This window comes from Crinia signifera, chromosome 5 (assembly GCF_055691185.1).
Source record: "Crinia signifera chromosome 5, ASM5569118v1, whole genome shotgun sequence".
NCBI lineage: Eukaryota > Metazoa > Chordata > Amphibia > Anura > Myobatrachidae > Crinia > Crinia signifera.
The window spans coordinates 245965023-245984542 of record NC_139221.1 but is presented as its reverse complement, the minus strand read 5'-3'; the positions used below and the strand labels follow the sequence as shown (position 1 = coordinate 245984542).

General features: G+C 44.2%; 1 protein-coding gene across 1 annotated transcript in view; it reads right to left on the bottom strand.

The window, feature by feature from the left end:
* TBC1D5 (TBC1 domain family member 5) overlaps nucleotides 1–19520 on the bottom strand; it is a 495609-nt gene that overhangs the window by 452703 nt on the left and 23386 nt on the right. The window lies entirely within an intron of this gene.

Sequence of the window (19520 nt, the reverse complement as noted above, 5' to 3'; positions counted from 1 at the left end):
GAGAGAGTTGTGTAAGGCATTTCATCTACACTCTGAAGATCTTTCTTAATGTGCCAATATCCACTATGCAAAGCGAATTCTACGGAACCAGCAGAGCATTAATTGCATATTACAACTGCAATACAGGATTCATTCATAAGGGATGTGTTGAGCCAGTGTGGAATAGTCACAGTGGGCACTGAAAAATACGTTGAGTGGGCATAAAGATGACAATATATATATATATATATATATATACATACATATATACACACACACACACATATACACATACACACACACACACAGCAGTCAACAACTAAAAACTGCACTGAACTAAAAGAATTAGTAATAAATATTTCAGGTTGGATAGTGGTACAATCAATGAGAAAAGAAATGCATGTTTGCACTGTATATTTAACATGGTGGGGGGAGGGGGGTTCCATTAGTGACTTGAGTTTACTGAGAGCTAATTGATCCCAGTGTAAGCCCCTATTGCTGCACTTATCTAGGGTTTTTGACATGCAACTATTAACGTGTTAATTTTTTATTTATCGGGTGATAAACCAGGTATTGGGAGAGAACGTGTACAACTGAATAGCCACAGGGCTTCAAAGAGCCAGGCTACCTCCATTTTTTACCCACAGTAATTTACGTCGGGTAACTGACTTCACCCGAAGGCAAATTTATACATCATTGTGCCCTAGGCAAGATACCGGTTTGGGGCTCTTCTCCCTTAAGCTATCCATAGCACTATATTTTGGGTGGCATGGATACAGTACCTTGACACGTGCACTACTGATAAATGCTTAGCTGCATGAACATCGGCATTGTGTACAAACCTGAATCAGGCTCTAGGACTTTTGGAAGTAGTAATTAATACCTTTGTCACATTTAGGTGGATATTCAATTCCGGGTCACCACTGCCGGGACGTCCCGACAGCCATGACCCTGTCCCGTTCTCGGCCTGCTCGACTAATAATTGGCAGGCGGGATTCAATGTCCCACTTGTCGAGCACAAAGGGGGTGTGGCCAGGAGAGATCTGGCCGTGAGCTCGACAATACACGGCCGCTATCGGCAAAATGAGCCTGACTACTTTTAAAGTCGGGTTCGTTTTGCCAAGATGCCTCTTCAATGCTGTCAGGAAAGACAGCATTGAATAGGCACCCGCCGATATTTCCCCCGTTGGAAATGGCGGCAGGGGAATGGATACCCCCCTTAAGGTAAACTGTAAACATACAGTGGATGAAACCGTTTTGTGTGTGTAAGCATTTTTAATCCTATCAAAGAACATCAAAGAGACTTTGGGAGTTTGGGAAGTTTTTGTCATGACATCACACAATAGTTTTGCAATGCTACTGTGGAACATTTTGTAGGGCCAATGTATCTTTATGGGGCCCCATAAGACCTGCTGTTATTCACCCCTTTATCTAAAAGACAGAGAACTGCTAAAGATTATATCAGCATAAGATTGGTGCAAAGATAAAAAAATGCTATCACATTTTAATATGGAAGAATCCACTTTAAAACATTTAAATCTACATTGTGAGTTACAACTTGCAAGTCTTCCCACAACCTGTGAAATGTTAATTGACAGTGCAGCCGTCTTTTACCAGTGGTTGTCATTTTATAATCACTGAGGGAAGATTTTCTCTAATGTGATGCAATGCCACTAATTCTTGGTAATTGATAGTATAGATCAGGGGTCCTCAAACTATTTTGCTCTGGGACCCCATCAGACAATAACAATAATTACAGGACCCCAGCAAGCTACTGCAGAAGGTCATCACATCACATGTGTAGTCAGCAGACAGCACATACAAGGCAGCATTGTGAAGGCACAAAATGATGGGAAAAGTCTATAATAACAGACAATTCAACAGATTTTTCAGACTCCTTGAATCACTGACTGAGATTAGAAAAGTCATCAACCTGATGGTCTGCAACATGAAGTCGGGACCCCATGCTTAGAAGGTCAGGACCCACAGTTTGAGAACCGCTGGTTTAGATGTATTAGTGACATCCTATGGTTTAGTGATAATCATGACGGGCGATTTCAATTCATAGTATTGGCTGCAGTGGAAAATTCCCCACTAGGCACGTGCCTTGGGGCAGCACAGCAGCTGCTCCCACCTAGATCTGCTCCACCCACCGCAGCTGGCCCTTTTGAATTTTTTGGACAAAGACTGCTGCAATGCCAGGGCCTGAACGTGGTGAACCTGGAGCTGTAGAGACAGAGCTCGGAGGTGGAGGGCGTACCAACCTCCAAAAAGGAAGGAGGGGTACCAACTGGGGGACAAATTCTGGACACTGGCCACCAACCACCAGGACATGATCTGCTTTAAATATGAATACAAGCTGCAGAACAAGCAGCTGGAAGCAAAGTGTCAGAGTATGTAGGAGGGCAGGTAAATTGAGCTGCTGGAGAGGGTCCATGAAATCCAGGAGCTGCAGACCCAGCTACAGGCCATAGCTTATACTGTATCAATACATCAGGTCTAAAACTTTGCCCTTCAAACTGAAATGATGCAGTCCTCACTGATCAACAACCTGCACCCAGTGTGAACATTAATGTAGGAGCACCCAGTAACACACCACCCATAGTAGTAGTATCCATTAATAGAACACCAGTAGCAGTAATGTCTAGTAACACAATATGTTACTAACAGTAGTAGAACCCAGGAATATTTTACCAGTAGTACTGATCAGTACTACGATTTTACTACCAGCAAGAACAGTAATGCCTAGTGACAACCCCTAATCAATCATTTTCTGTCAACTCCATTTGTTGTATTCAGTAAGTCGCAATAAAATAAGAAACTCTCAGTAATAAGTAACCAGTGAGACCATTAGCAATTACCCAATTGCTTATGCATTAAACTCCTTCTCTTGATTGTGAAGCTAGCTGTCTAGACAGTTGCAGCACTCACTAATTCACATTAGTAGATTATCAATGTTAGTATCCAAACAGAAGCTACAGATGAGCAACATACATACAACATAGGGGGGTACTCAATCTTGATTCTGACTGTCGATAAATATTGTTAGTTTACGATGTCAATTCGACAGTAAGAAATTAATCTTCCAACTGTTGGACACATTCTGACAGCCGGAACAGTGCTACCAGATGTCTTTCACTATATTCCCTAAAACCGGATTGCCCAACCTGTGACTCTCCAGCAGTTTTAAAACTACAAGTCCCAGCATATATTCCAAGAGTTTTTCTATGAGGGAATGAGACTGTGGGCATTTTGGAATGCATAGTGTCACAACAGCTGGAGAGCCACAGGTTGGCCAAGTACACTATACACCCTCCCCCAAAAAATCTCCAGCATTCAACAGGTAGAGGGAGGAAGATATAAACAAATAAATTAAACAGTATTTTCGGTACTTGTTTCCTATCTGGGCGCCCACGATTTTAATCGCGTGCATCGGGGGTAAAATCGGGGCCATCGCGGGCATCGCGGCCGATAAAAAATCGGGTGCGATGGGCCAGACGCGATGCCCGCGATTTTCCCATAGGGAACAATGTTAAATGCCTCAATTTACCCGCGATGACCGCGATTTACCATAGGAAACAATGTTAAATGGATCAATTTCCCCAAAGTATCATAGGGAACAATGGGAAATGTGGCAAAAACAAAAATGTCCCCCCAAAAGTAGTTGACGCCACCCCGCCATCAACGTGAACCCGAAGCGTGGCGAGCGCAGCGAGCCCGCGAGGGGCGGCGGTACGCGTCCTCCGACCTTTTCATGCCCTACTATCCACTAGGGCGTGGAGTGAGAATAGAATAGTGTGGCGAGCGCAGCAAGCCCGAAGCGCGGCGAGCGCAGCGAGCCCCGCGCGGGGACGCGGATACCTTCACAGGTAAACGCGTCCCTTCGCGGGCTTCCCAGGTGTCCGCGACGCCATGTCCACCTGGGAAGCACGCGAGGGGATGCGTATAACTGTGAAGGTATCCGCGTCCCCTCGCCACGCTTCGGGCTCGGTGGCTCGCTGCGCTCGCCACACTATTCTATTCTCACTCCACGCCCTAGTGGATAGTAGGGCATGAAAAGGTCGGAGGACGCGTACCGCTGCGCTCGCCACGCTTCGGGTTCACGTTGATGGCGGGGTGGCGTCAACTACTTTCGGGGGGACATTTTTATGTTCAGGGGTGTTTTTGCCACATTTTCCATTGTTCCCTATGATAATTTGGGGAAATTGATCCATTTAACATTGTTTCCTATGGTAAATCGCGGTCATCGCGGGTAAATTGAGGCATTTAACATTGTTCCCTATGGGAAAATCGCGGGCATCGCGTCTGGCCCATCGCATGTCATTATAATGACATGCGATGTACCCGCGATGGGCGCCCAGATAGGAAACAAGTACCGTATTTTCTGCTGTCAGACTATACTCATTCTCAGGCCGTGAAACTATCATAGGTGGTTGCATGCAACCTGTATTTCAACAGTGGGGCACTAATAACTTACAAAGTTTGAAAAGGGGATCAATGTAGACTGAGGAATGAGTGTGAGTAGCATTAAGGATGTTAGGAATGTTCTTAAATTCACTGCATAGCATTGCACAAAAGTTCAAAATGGCCACTAATGTCTAAATTTCAACAAGAACATTTTGGACTTGGATATTATGGGCAAGCAGCTACTAATAAAAACAAAATGAATGCAGCTCAGTGCTAACATTGGTGTAGAGTGCAAACACTGGACAGTGGAACAATGGCAGTGAGTGATAACTCACAATTAACACTTTTTATATCAAATGGACGTGTTTGGGTTATGCCATTGCTATGTCTAATGCCAGAGTGTAGAGTACCTATAGGTAAAGCATTGAGGTGGTGGCCTTATGCTGTAGGGCACAGTCACATTAACACTGAGAAGAATAGAGATGTTACTGATAACTCTGAAAAATGGCAACAACAAATGTTTTTATCAGGACGACATTCTAGGCTAATTTGACCTTCAATGTCGCAGTTGGTCACCGTACTTAATTTGAAATGGCAAAACATTCCGCCTGCTGTTGTCCAGGAACTTCTGAACAGTTTAACAAAAAGGTTATCTGCAGTAACTCACTGTACGTGGTGGACCTACAAAGTATTGAAGTCAATAAAATCTCAACCTATTTTCTTACAGTGTCCAATAATTTTTTTCTACATAGCGAAAAACATGTAGCCAGCATGCCAAGCCAAGTTTCACCCCAAAATCCTGACACGGCAAGTTATTTGCAGCACCTATCAGGGTAGACGCCAGCTCATACCTAACAACTCTCCTGAAGATGAGCAGAAGGGCATTATGCATAGAAAGGAAAGAAAAAAAAATAATGACATTAGAAACTACAATTTAACGGCAATTATTTCTATTGTGGGTATGTCATTTTTAAATATGGCATGTTTAATGTTTAGATTATATACAAAAAAAAAACAACGCTTTTCTGTACCCATATTGTATGTTGAATTATTTGCATAATTAGAATATTAAAATATTACAATTAGGCCAAATATGTTACTTCAGTTGTCTTATTTTGCAACATATGTTGAAATTAGAAAAATATGAAGCACATGCTGTGCTATTTTTAAAGGTTCTTTCCTTATTAAAAACATGTTTACAAGCACAGAAGATTTGGGATTCAACATCAAAATGTAAAGAAAAGATATCACAAACAGCATTGTTACTCCCTACATTTACAACGAAGTATGCTTTTCCACAGGTTATCAATAATAATATTATTAATGATAATAAAAATATTTCATGTGGCTTGGGGAACAAAACAAGGGAGCACAACTCTAATTGCTGTTGTTATACATCCCCATCCACTTAGGCTTAGACGTTAAACTGTGGGACTCTAAATTAACAAGACACCATCAAAAGCACATAAAGTTGATTGTCAATGGTGTTACTCTTGTAACCAAGTGATTTACCAAGTGACTACCTACCACTCCTATTGTAATGCTCTGGATACTGCCAATCAAACATATTTCCAAATTCTCATCTCTGAGCATCTAAAGCCAAGTGACTTTTTAATAAATCTAAATCACTTCTCATCCACCCTCACCCAAGTGACCAGCCTATAACAGTTTGCAAGATCTTGCTTCCTACTTCAAAAGGACAAGATTGATAAGAGATGATCAGAGATTAAATGGTATGCTCTTCATTAGTCAGCACCCTGCTCAATTCCATAGCTGAATTCTCTGGCACTTTCTCTTAATTTAATCCTACAATTGAACATGAAGTATTAACACTCTTCTTATTCTGCTACTCTATCATCTCTCTTCTGGAATCTATACCATTATCCCAACCCTAACTATAATCTTGAATCTCTCTCTACTGGTATCTTTCCTTTACATGCAGCAATTACTCCCATTATGAATAAAATAAAATCTGTCTGTCACAGGTGTGGATTTGGATGGGTTTGTGTGATGTTCAGGAACTACACTCAGACTAGAAATTGCAGGGTTAAAACGGGTTTAATGATGGACTTTTTCATCAATGGAAAAAACAAACAGGCTGATCCAAAATAAAGTCTTTGAGAAAAGTCAATAGGTTAACTACAAATGTAATCAATAATTCTTGCATAGGGTTTAGAAAAATTTAATGATAGTGATAACTGGACCTGGACGGAGGAACTAAAGAAGATGAAGATTGACGACAAACATGCTTAGGTCCGGGCTTGAAGAACAGAGAAGTGATTATAATAGTGTTTGGTTAGAAGTATGGAGATGATGTGAAGATAATTGAATCTGGTCAGAAGAATGGAGATAATGCGAAGAATTGCTGGAAGCTGGATGGTACCGTGATGGAGTCTGGTGGACCGTGGACAGAAGGAAACTGGATGTAATGGACTGGGATGGTCAGAAGAGGCCACGAAGCAGTAAGGTGCCCCAGGAACCATGACGAAGAACAGGCTGAGCTGAGGACATGCATGAAGCCAGAATGCCAGAAGCCTGAGTCTCTACAAGTGAACAGTTCAGAAGACCCTTTGCACTGACACTGAACAGCCTAGGCAGATATCCTATATAGCTAGAGGGTGACTGCCATTGGCTGTGGCTGCCATTGGCTGTCAGTGCAGGGAGGTTCTTCTAGATCTCTCTGCTGCTTTTAATACTGTTGACCACTCTTCTCATACAAACACTACAATCCCTGCTCTTTGTTACCTCTATCAATTGGCGTACAGCAAGACTCAATCTTAGGTCCTGTGCTTTTCACAATCTACAGTATACCACAACCTCTTGGCAAACTAATCAGCTCTTTTGGATCTACCTATCCTCACCAAATGTGTCACCATTTGTATGAACGCCTTTCTGCAGCTCCTTCTTGGATGTCATCTCACCACCTCAAACTCAATATTATTAAAATAGAATTAATTATATTTTCACCAGCCAATAGCAGTTATCAACCTCATATCTCTGTCACTATTGAGAAATCAAGTGTCATCCTCAACTCCCAACTGTACTTTGTTCCCCACATTCAATCCGTCTCTAAATCTTGCAACATGATCTAAACAATATGACCAAACCTTACACAAGACACTAAAAAATGCTAATCCATGCACTCATTATCTACCGCATTGATTATTGCAATAGTCTTTTAACTGGTTTAACCAAAAAGAGACTTTCCCCACTACAATCCATTCTGAATTGTGCTGAGGACTAATCTTCCTTGCTAGATGTTCATTATCTGGAAAGCCTCTATTTTACTTCCCTATAAATTGTTAAGCTTGTGAGCAGGGCCTTACTACATCTGGGCCCTACACACATGCCGATGTGTGTAGGGCGACCTAGCTGTGCTATGTCGGGCCATTCTGCTCAGCACACAGAGCGAGCTGTCAGCTCTGTGTGCTAAGCAAGCAGACAGCACCAGTGTTCTCCGGTGAGAGAACCCTGCCGATGCCGATATTGATGGACCCTGTTCATCAATCTCGGCCAGCGACAAAGACGCGCGGGGACACGCATTGCTGTCGATATAGCCACACACACACACACCGATGTGAGGGCATTTTCTAAGCGACTTTGCCAAACTAAGCAAAATCGCTTAGAAAATGCCTTAATATCGGCATGTGTGTAGGCTGTATTTCTGTTATTTCCCAGTCTTGTTTCTTCACTGCTGTTTCAGACTGTTTTGATTTGTTTCAAGACTATTACCAATTGTAAGGCAAAGCATAAAGGAATTTACTGTGCTATATAATAAATGATAAGTTAATAAATAGCGGTACTTATGTATTAGCAGGGCGCTCATTACGTAGTTTGCGTAGTGGTGTATGGAGAATACCAATACACCACTATGCTGGCTACGTGATCTACGTAATTTACGCAAATTACCATTAGTCACGCACAAGTGAGCAATGCAATGTATATGCAGTCCATGGGGGCAAAATAAAAAATAGGAATTTAATACCTACCGGTAATTCCTTTTCACGTAGTCCTTATGGGATACTGGGAATGGTCTTAAGACATTGGGTATTAGAGGGTATCCGCAGGAGACAGGCACATCTATAACTTTGAAGCTGGGTGTACTGGCTCCTCCCCTCTGATTCCCCTCCCAGGAACCAGTTAATGGAAAAACTGTGCCCGAAGGAGAATGTACATATGAGAGGAATAACTTATATGTCACCTATGTAAACATAAGTGTAAATAGTGATTTAGGTGAAAGGAAGAGATCACCTTAGGGAGAAATCGCGGGTTTGTTCTCAACTCCGCTCTGTCTGAGTGAAAAATTAGATAGGGACTCTTACAGGAAAGGGCTCCCAATTCAGACACTCTCCTAGCCGAGGCTAGGGCCAAAAGGACCACCGCCTTCCAGGTGATATACCTCAATTCAATCGACTCCAACGGTTCAAACCAGGAGGATTGAAGGAAGTTTAGAACGACGTCCAAACTCCAAGGAGGTGTAGGAGGTACAAAGGGAGGCTGGATGTGAAGCACTCCCTGAAGGAAAGTTTGTACTTCCGGGATGACAGCTAATTTTCTTTGGAAGAATATGGACAGGGCCGAAATCTGTACTTTTAGTGAGCCCAGACGGAGACCCAAATCCAATCCCGCTTGTAAGAAGCACAATAACCTGTTCAGGTTAAACTTCGCAGGGGGGACCTTCTGTTCCTCACACCAACCCACGTACTTTCTCCAGATCTTGTAGTAGTGGGTGTTTGTTACCGGCTTTCTGGCCTGAATCATCGTGGTGATAACTGATGAATGCAGACCCTTCTGAGCTAAGATTTTCCGCTCAGCCTCCACGCCGACAAACGTAGCCGCCCTAAATCTTGGAAGACGCAAGGGCCCTGTGTGAGAAGATCTCTCCTTAGAGGCAGAGGCCAAGGATCCTCGATCAGCAGGCTCTGTAGGTCCGAGAACCAAGCCCTTCTTGGCCAGTCCAGAGCCACAAGAATGGCTTCCACTCCCTGACTTCGAACCCTTTTTAGAACTCTTGTCAGTAGTGGTATGGGTGGAAACAGGTACACCAAGGGAAACACCCATGGAATTGTCAGGGCGTCTATTGCCACTGCGCAGGGATCCCTGGTCCTTGTGCAATACATGGGGACCTTGTGGTTTAACCGGGATGCCATCAGATCTATCGATGGCTGGCCCCAACGGTCCACAATTGCTGCAAACACCTGTGAATTCAGGCTCCATTCCCCGGGGTGGAGGGCGTGACGGCTCAGAAAGTCCGCCTCCCAATTGTCCACACCCGGGATAAAGATGGCCGACAGAGCCACCACGTACATTTCCGCCCAAGTCAGGATCTTGGAAGCTTCCTTCATGCAAGTCCTGCTTTTCGTGCCTCCCTGGCGATTTATGTAGGCCACAGTTGTGGCATTGTCGGACTGTATCTGGAGCGCCCGACCTTGGAGGAGATCCTGGGCTTGTAACACTGCATGGTATACAGCTCTCAGCTCCAGGATATTGATGTGGAGTCTCGCTTCCCACCGAGTCCACTGACCTTGAAAGGTTCTGTCCATGGTCACAGCACCCCATCCCTGCAGACTCGCATCTGTCGTGAGTCGCACCCAATCCTGGATGCCAAATCTCCGACCTGCAAGCAGGTTCGACTCCTGAGTCCACCATAGAAGGGACTGCCGGGACTGATGCGACAGAAAAATCCTCTTGTACATCAGGAGATGGGAGCCCGACCATTTTGCCAACAGATCCAGTTGGAACACCCTGGTGTGAAAGCGTCCGAGCTGAATGGCCTCGAAGGTGGCCACCATCCTGCCCAATAGCTGGATGCATTGGTGAACCGACACCTGAGGCTTTGCCAAAATCACCATCACCAGGGATTGTATGGCTTCCATCTTCTCCCGAGGGAGGAAAATCCTTTTCAACTCTGTGTCCAGGAACATTCCCAGAAAGAGGATACGACGCGACGGCGTCAGGGAGGACTTGGGGATATTTAGGATCCACCCATGCTCGGATAAAACCTGCCTGGTTTTTGCAATATCCTGCAGCAGGACCTGTTCCGACCTTGCTTTGATCAGCAAGTCGTCCAGGTAGGGGATAATGTTGACACCCGACCTCCTGAGCAGTACCATCATTTCTGCCATCACCTTCGTGAACACACGCGGCGCTGATGACAGGCCGAATGGCAGCGCTCTGAATTGAAAGTGCAGATCTTTCAGCGCAAACCTCAGGAAAGCCTGATGTGGACCCCAAATTGGTATGTGGAGGTAGGCGTCCTTCACATCCAGCGATGCTAAGAACTCTCCCTCCTCCAGGGTTGCTATTACTGCCCGGAGGGACTCCATCTTGAATTTGTAAACCCTTAAAAAAGGGTTTAGTGACTTTAAATTTAAAATGGGGCATACCGAGCCGTCCGGCTTCGGCACGAGGAAAAGATTGGAGTAGTAACCCCTTCCTTGTTCCTCCAATGGGACAGGTGTGATGACCTGTGACGTTAGCAGGCGTTGTATTGCCTGTTGTAGGTTCACTCGATCTGCCTGTAGGGCCGGCAGACCTGATTTGAAGAACCTGTGAGGGGGAGGTTTTTCGAATTCCAACCTGTAGCCGTTGGTAATAAGATCTCTCACCCAGAAATCCAGGAGAGAGACTGACCACACGTGGCTGAAAGCTGACAGGCGACCCCCCACCTCGCAAGTGACTCCAGGGTCGGAACCCGAGTCATGCCGCAGGCTTAGAGGCGGTGGCATTAGCGGCACGATCCTGAGATCCTGTGCTGGCGGGCTTTCTGAACCTACCGCGGCCCCCCTCCAAACAACTTTTCTCCCTTAAAAGGCAAACTCTCCACACTACGCTTTGACTCTGGATCAGCTACCCATTGTCTTAACCAGAGTGCCCTGCGGCCCGAAACCGCCATTGCGGAAGAGCGAGCATTTATAGCTCCAAGCTCCTTTTGAGTGTCACAAAGGATCTTTGCAGTGTCCTGGATATGGCGAAGTCTCTCTCCAACTTGCGCCAGTGACATATCGGCCAGTATGCCTTCCTGGATTTGGGAAGCCCATGTATAAATGGACTTTGCCATCCAACAACTGGCGAGGACAGGTCTCTGAGACGCCCCACTCGCAGTGTACATGGACTTAAGGGTAGTATCCAGTTTTTTGTCTGTACTATCCTTTAGTGTTGCTGCCCCTGGGACAGGGAGCGGTTTCCTTTGAGACCCAAAAAACGGGTCACCTTCCTGCATGTCTGCTAAGGGAAGGTCTAAAACCTCTCTTATTGCTATAATAAGAGGTTCCGGGCCCCTAAGAGATGACTGTGAATCAGGGATCAGAGCCCCGTCATCCACGTTATCATCCATGTCGTCACCCGCCTGCAGATCATCATCTGAATCAGGCAACATGGCGGCCGCAGCACGCTTCCGTGACTGGCCCGTGGTGGTGTTCATATTATCCACCCGTGCGGCTAGAACTGTTAAGTCCTGCTGCACCTGTTTGGTCTGCATTGTATTTGCAGCCAATTGCGTTGACACTGCCTGCAGCATGGTCTTTATGCCTGCAGCCCACTCAGGCTCTTGTGAGTCTGATTGGGGAGTACCACTGATCTGGGGTGAAACCCCTGTCTGAGTGGTCATACATTCCTCACAAGTAATCTGTGAGGTGGACTTAGGCACAAACTTGCTGCTGCAAATGAGACAGGTTAACTTCCTCACCATGTTGAAGGAAAGAGTAACCTTTTATCCACAAACACACCACAATCACAATGAAATAAAGATATATAAAATCAATGTGCAGTGTATAGCAGCTATATATGTGTGAGCTCTATCACTGGAAGTGTGTAGCTTAACAAGCACGTGGGGGAGCGCTCAGATTACACTGAGGAGACCAGCACACCCTGTACAACCTGAACTCCTATTTAGGAGTTGGTAACACGCATAAACACAGAACAGTGTGATCAATTAAGCGATTTTAGCGCTAAATACACTTGCTGTTTTCTGCAGATTTCCTCTGTCCAACACCTCACCGCTGAGGAGTGATCTGGAGGCAGTAATGGCGCCCAGGGAGAAGCAGGAAGTAGTGTATGCGCGCTCAGAGCTCTGGCCTCGCTCCGCTGAAGCCCCGCCCCCCTGTGATGGCGCAGGGGCTTCACTGATCTTTATACTGGCGCTGGCTGTCAGTTTTAATGGCGCCCTTTACACTGAACAGCGTTTTATGGTGGGATCTGCCCTGGTAGCCCAGGGACTGTCACCCGCAGCCAGTTTGTGACAGGGGGTCTGCGCAGCCCCTATGCAGGGTACCGCGTCTGCCGCCACCGCCATCTTGCCGCACAATGAGCCGGGGTACCCCACTGTGGGGACCCCGGTTTCTACTCACCACAGACGTCTTCGGACTGTGTCAGGAGTGTGCGGCATGCTGGGGGTGAGTATCACTGCAGCGCAATGCCCGTGAGTACAAACAACCTCTCAGGACAGTGGTCCTGCAGCAGGGACAGCTCGGTACCTTAAGAGGCCTGCAGCTGAACCCTCCTCAACTGACTCCCTCGAAGCAGGGATACTGTGAAGTCCAACACAGTAACCCCAAAATAATAAAAGAAATTAAACTGAAGACAAACTCTCTGGAGCTCCAGCAGTGTGCATCCTCTCCTGAGGGCACATTTTTCTAAACTGGTTCCTGGGAGGGGAATCAGAGGGGAGGAGCCAGTACACCCAGCTTCAAAGTTATAGATGTGCCTGTCTCCTGCGGATACCCTCTAATACCCAATGTCTTAAGACCATTCCCAGTATCCCATCAAGGACGTTAGTGAAATAGCCATAGCAAGAGATAAATGAACCCCTGGCCTGTCTCTTAAGAACCAAATTGCATCATTGTGATCCCGGTAGGGACATAAGATATAATTTGGTGTCGTTATACGCCGACGATTTATTGGTCGGACTAGCGGACCCTGACAAAGATCTTTCAGTAGTTATTGACTCTTTAAGTCAATTTGGGGAAATGTCTGGGCTTAATGTTAACTGGAGCAAATCAAATCTGCTATATATGGGTAACAGTAGCGGGGGGGAAGACAGGGCATTAGAGGGGTCGCTGGTAGAGGTTCAGGGGTTCACATATCTGGGGGTCAGGGTCACGGCGGTAGCTGAGGACTATATACGGGACAATATTGTAACAACAATCCAGGAAACTAAATCAAGATTGAAATGCTGGGCCAGACTTCCTCTCTCAATAACGGGAAGGGTGAACATGTTGAAAATGGTGATTTTACCTAAAATATTATATCAACTGCAACATTCTCCCATTTTCATCAAAGACGAATATTTCAGAAACTTGGACAGCATAATTTCCTCATTTATATGGGGTAATAAGCGCCCAAGAGTAAAACTAGCGACATTATGTAGAACCCGTGAGGGCGGGGGTCTGGCCCTTCCTAATTTCAAGAATTACTATTATGCGGCCCAATTGGTACATTTAAGGGCATGGGTGGGTCCCGAGGATCAAATGGTAGAACTTAGTAAAATAACTAGCTGTATTGACCCTAGTGTTACACCCCTGCAAATATTACTTGCCAGCCCATGTGGGAGGAAATACCCCCCGATTGTATCTCAAGCTGTTAAAATTTGGAGAGCAGTTTGCAGGTTGGAGAAGTGGCAGGGAGTGGACCCGGAAGCATCCATTATACTGTTCCCCTCAATGAAGGAAGTGATGAGACAGCAGGGGGGGAGATTGTGGTATCAGTATGGCCTTAGCACACTGGGTCAGTTTTATCAGGATAGGGTTCTTAAGTCATTCTCTCAGCTTCAGGCGGAATATGAGCTACCGCAGACTATGTTCTATAGATTCCTTCAATTACGGAGTGCCATAAATGGATGGGGAAGAGAAAGGGATGGGTGGCTAATTGAGACTCCCATTAAGGTGTTTCTTCGAAAGATAACAGGGAAGAAAGCGGTGGCGAAAATATATAAATTTCTTTTCGCTTGTACACCAGATGACGGTCTTAGCCATTTAAGAGTGAAATGGTCCCATGATATACCTGAGATCAATGAAAGTAACTGGTCAATGATCTTAGCCCTTCCAGAAAAGGCAACAAACTCCACTAGGGTGCAACAGGTCCAGTTTAATATTTTACATAGGACGTATATGACTCCGATTAAATTAAAAAGGATTGGAGGATCGGACAACGATAGATGTCCCAAGTGTGGGGAGAATGGGGCAACCTTTTGGCACCTTATCAGAGTGTGTAATAAGGTTGCCTGTTTCTGGGACAACATAGGTATGGCCCTTAAGGATCTGGGGGTGACACAGGTTGCTTTTTCGGATATCAAGTATATCATGGGGTTCTGGCAGGAGGAAATAGGCACAAAGGAGCACCGTTTGTTATTGACGCACTTGGTGGCATTAGCTAAAGTAATAGTGGCACGATATTGGATGGCGGCAGAAGGTCCGCCGTTTATAGAATGGATAAATCTTGTGAATATCACGTTTGAGCACGAGAAATATTATTATGCCTCTAAAGGCCTTAGCACTAAATTTTATTCAATATGGGATTTATGGCATCAGTCATCACACTATCAATTTAAGGGGTAGAGAGAGTACAGAATATATATTCTCTATTTTGTAAGAGGTATTTTTTTTTTTTTTTTTTTTTTTTTTTTTTTTTTTTTTTTTTTTTTCTTTTGTCAGCACATAGAGTCTTGGGGACTAGCTCTCCACAAATACAGTACGAGGGGACAAAGGTGGAATCCGTATAGTATAAATAAGTATTTCATATATATAGTGGGGAATGTTTATAAGCAAGTGATGCTTGGTATAGATAGTAGTAATGAGTAGTGTTTGTTCACATTTTTTAAGTAATTATTTCATATATATAGTATGGAATGTCTATAAGCACAGAACACGTCCCTTTTTTTTTTTTTTTTTTTTTTTTTTTTTTTTTTTTTTTTTTTTTTTTTTTTTCCTCCTCTCTTAGACTATAGCCTAGGTTGTAAGAGACTATGGCCTATATAGTAGCCAGAATGAATGCTCCCATAGTGCGTATGACCTATTGTTGGCCCTGGCGACCCCTGTCCCCCATCCTGGGATGTTTTCAGGGTATAGTAATAATTAAACCCTACTAATCTGTAGTGGGAGTTTCAAATAGAGTATTATGTCTTGTTTTTCTCCTTGTTTTTCATTAGGGTCAATACATCGAGCAGTCCTAACGTGTAGGGAAGTATGGATTTAAGCAAGTGATTCTTGGCACAGATAAGTAGTAATGAGTAGTGTTCGTATCTGTTAGGTATCGCTGTGAAGAATGTTGGGGGCAATAGGGTCAGATAGTAACGAATCCACCTCTAGAAGGACCTGTTAGATGGCCTCGTATTTAAAGTAGTTATATCTCTAATCTCCAAAGCAGAAACAACAAAATAAAAATGTCCACAAGCCCTGACTATGTATGTATGTATATGTGTATGTAATTGTCCATGTTATGTATTGTAAAAGTACTTTGGTATTTTGTATGTATTTTAATGACTTGATAAAAATGAAAAATAAAGACTCAATTAAAAAAAAAAAGAGATAAATGCAAGGGTGTTAAAGAGAGCTAAATGTACAGCCAATCAGCTACTGTACTTACTAACTTTTTTCACTCACAGCCTGTAACATGGCAGTAAGGAGCTGATTGGCTTAATACATCTGCCCCAATATGGGAAATATGCAAATACTGTACTAAAAATGTATCTGTTTGGAACTTAGGGCCTCATTCAGCTTGGCTCAGGTAAGCCGCGAAGACCGCTGCTTACCAAGCGCTGAATTGCTGCCCTGTCAAATGACCCCCACCACGGAAATCCCACGGTACCATGCGTGGGGATGTGTTCGCTAACACATCCCCTTGCATGCCCCCTAAACTGACTTTTATTTCCTTTGGTGTCCCGTGAAGATGGGAACACCCAGCATTTTCATGGGGATGGCCATAAAACACTGGGCATTCCCATGAGAGGTCTCAGTTTCCCGCAAAGAACAGTGTGTTACTCGCCGAAGCCATTCATTGCCGGGGTCTGCGCAAATACGCGCTTGCGCAAACCCCCTAACATCTGAACGGGGCCAAATTTGTCCTCTTCCGAATGATCTTCAATCAAGGCCATAGTGCATACAGCATAAGCATTGGAACATTATAATTAGCCCTTTTTTATCAACCATACCATGACAATTATACCTGTTTCTTTATACTGGCAGGATCCATAGTGACTTTGACATAAAGCCCAAGAAACTTTGATCTTGAACTGGAAAGAATACACATCTCTGGGTCACTGGCAATAAGTACAGAATATAATAGCTGCACACTATCAACATTTGTTAAATGATAAACTTTATCAAACACTTTTCTAAATGATATGGATGGATGGATGGATGGATGGATAGATAGATAGAATTTTTAGACACAGAGGCACCCTATTATCACATGAGTTACCATAAAGAACTTTTTTTTCCCAGAAAATCACATTAGATATCCAGAATAAGAGCATACTGTATGTCAAATGCAGAAATTAAATCGTAGTTTGTGTCACCCACAGTTTTCTTGAATGCTTATTAGATACAGGAGGCTGGTGCTTTAACAAGAATTTCCACTTTGAATCTATCAATTCATCATAGCAGTACAGTTTGGAAACTGCATTTAGCTGCAATACATACAGTACCTATATCCTCTTAACATCTATCCAGCATAAAGAGACTTCATACCCATTCATGGAAGACCTAACAACGAATCCCAAGACAACTGTACCACAGAATTTAAAGATGGTGCAACATGGTGCCTATTGAATTTCAGTTAGCCACATCATCCAGGCAAAAAAGTCTGAATTCCTCTACATACAGTAAGTGCCTATCTCCAACTATCCCAAGAATATTGTTACTATTAGCCTTTAAGGAAAGGTTTTACAAGTTAAGTCTCCCGTTCAAAATAGAATAGAATCAACTTTATTGGCCATGTATGCTTGTGCACACTAGGAATTTTTTGTGGATTTACAGTGCAGCATCAAGCAGGGATGAAGGGGGGGGGGGGATTCGAATAAAGGGATTCTATCTATAAAAGCAGAATGTATTTATGTTTCATATACTATACACTTATACGCACAGTCTGATGGTAATTTTATACAATATTTTTAACACTTTTGCGCCCAAAACAAAGTGCATGCAAATAAACAAAATGTAGTTATATGTCTTATACACATAGGGAAAATTCGGTACTCTTTACCTAGAATGGCGCCCATCGTGACCATCGAATGCACTAAAAAACGGGTGCGATGCGATGCCCGCGATTTCCCATAGGGATCAATGTTAAAAGTGAGATTGGACGCGATTTTAGTGTTCAATGCCTCAATGCCCGCGATTTTTACATAGGAAACAATGTTAAATGGGCCACAGAGCCCAAATAGTCACAGTGAAGTCTGAAATGGCCCCCACAATTGTTAACGCCACCCCACGATCAACGTCAACCCGAAGCGTGGCGAGCGCAGCGAGCCCGCGAGGGGCGGCGGTACGCGTCCTCCGACCTTTTCATACCCCCACTATCCACGTCGGTGTGGAGTCGAGAATAGAATAGTGTGGCGAGCGCAGCGAGCCACCGAGCCCCGCGAGGACACCTGTGAAGCCCGCGAAGGGACGCGTTTACCTGTGAAGGTATCCGCGTCCGCTCGCTGCGCTCGCCACACTATTCTATTCTCAACTCCACGCCGACGTGGATAGTGGGGGTATGAAAAGGTCGGAGGATGCGGACCGCCGCCTCTCGCGGGCTCGCTGCGCTCGCCACGCTTCGGGTTGACGTTGATCGTGGGGTGGCGTTAACAATTGTGGGGGCCATTTCACAGTTCAAGGGCACTATTAGGGCTCTGTGGCCCATTTAACATTGTTTCCTATGGCCAAATCGCGGGCATTGAGGCATTTAACAGTAAAATCGCGTCCAATCACAGTTTTAACATTGATCCCTATGGGAAAATCGCGGGCATCGCGTCGCACCCGTTTTTAATGTACCCGCGATGCCCGCGATTTTTTACCCCCGACGCCCGCAATGCCAATCGCGGGCGCCGTTCTAGGTAAAGAGTACCGAAAATTCAATTACAGGAAAAGATATGTTTTCATCCCACCAGGCCATTCTATTATCAGTATTCAATTACCACCGCCGAAAAAATCAGGTGTGTTGTTTCCAAGTTATCTAATTTGGAAGGCTGGAAAAAAAATATATATTTGCCCTAAAAAGGATTTCAGTGAAACCTGTGTTTTCACTCAAAAAAGACCTATTTTAGTTCAGATGAGTCCGCTTACCAGGGCTAATTGAATAGCACTGTGGCAAGACAATTACTTCCAATTATTCATAGGAGGAAATTGAATACAAGCCAAGGTCCCTTAGAAAACAAAAATTCTAACGAAAACAAACATTTTTAGTGAAACCTGATAATAAGCAAAAATAGGGATATTTATGCGAATTTGTTTTGCCTGCCGAAGGCAGGAGAAATATAACCTCCGATAAGCTGCGGGTCACGCCGGCTTATTGGGGATAACTGAATAGCCCCACGGTAAAGCAATTACCTGCGATCAATGATCACAGGCAATTGCATACCCCTCATAGCCTAAAGGTAATTTATAAAATAGTTTTTATACATTTTGACAGTTAAAGTGTAAAACATCAGAAAGTAAAGGTGTCACTACCTCAGTCATAAAATTCTGATTTTTTTTTGTAATATTCTTTATTACAGAATTTTGGATATGGGAGACATCTGAATTTCTGTGTTGCGTTTCTTTAATTGTGCAATGTTAATGAATCCTGATTGTGACTGAAATACTTAGATATAAGAAAATGAATGAATGAGTGTAGATGGTCAAGGAGTACTGAATAGATGAGTGTCTATAGTCATGGAGTACTGAATAGATGAGTGTAGATGGTCACGGGGTACTAAATGGAGGAGTCTGGATAGTCATGGAGTATTGATTAGTTGACATTAGATGGTTAGAGAGTATTGAATGGATGAGTGTAGATGGTCATGGAGTACTGAATGGATGAGTGTAGATGGTCATGGAGTACTCGATGGATGAGTCTAGGTAGTCATGGAGTACTGAATGGATGAGTGTAGATGGTCACGGGGTACTAAATGGAGGAGTCTGGATAGTCATGGAGTATTGATTAGTTGACATTAG